At 38.1% G+C, this 357-nt stretch overlaps 1 protein-coding gene across 4 annotated transcripts in view; it reads left to right on the top strand.

Moving 5' to 3' along the window:
* The window catches only part of JARID2 (jumonji, AT rich interactive domain 2), a 236018-nt gene that overhangs the window by 214938 nt on the left and 20723 nt on the right, over positions 1–357 (top strand). The window lies entirely within an intron of this gene.

The following is a 357-nucleotide window of genomic DNA, read 5'->3' as shown; positions in this document are numbered from 1 at the left end:
ATTTTACTGTGTTTTACTTTTCTCAGCCTTGTAATAACGGGTCCTGGTTCCTTGCATTTGAACTGCTTCTATTGAATTGAACATAACTAGTTATTGTAAGCAGGTGATTAGAGCAATCTTGGTAAACTCTACTTTTTGTGACCCCCTTCCATCACATACAATACTAGTTTGATGCTGATTGTTTCTGTGAATTTCCTAAGTCTTTTTTACCTCTTTCTCTATGTAAAAAGCGTAGCCACATAGTCCTTTGATCACGTATTGGATTTGATCGTAAAATGCATGTAGGGTTGCCTCCTGGGTCCTTTTCCTGTCATAGAAACCTGGGCCATGTCCACCTTCAGTATTTATTAAACACAG

This window comes from Pygoscelis adeliae, unplaced genomic scaffold, assembly GCF_000699105.1.
Source record: "Pygoscelis adeliae isolate BGI_AS28 unplaced genomic scaffold, ASM69910v1 Scaffold186, whole genome shotgun sequence".
Classification (NCBI taxonomy): domain Eukaryota; kingdom Metazoa; phylum Chordata; class Aves; order Sphenisciformes; family Spheniscidae; genus Pygoscelis; species Pygoscelis adeliae.
Note: the sequence above shows the minus strand (reverse complement) of the source record. Positions and strands in the feature narration are given on the sequence as shown.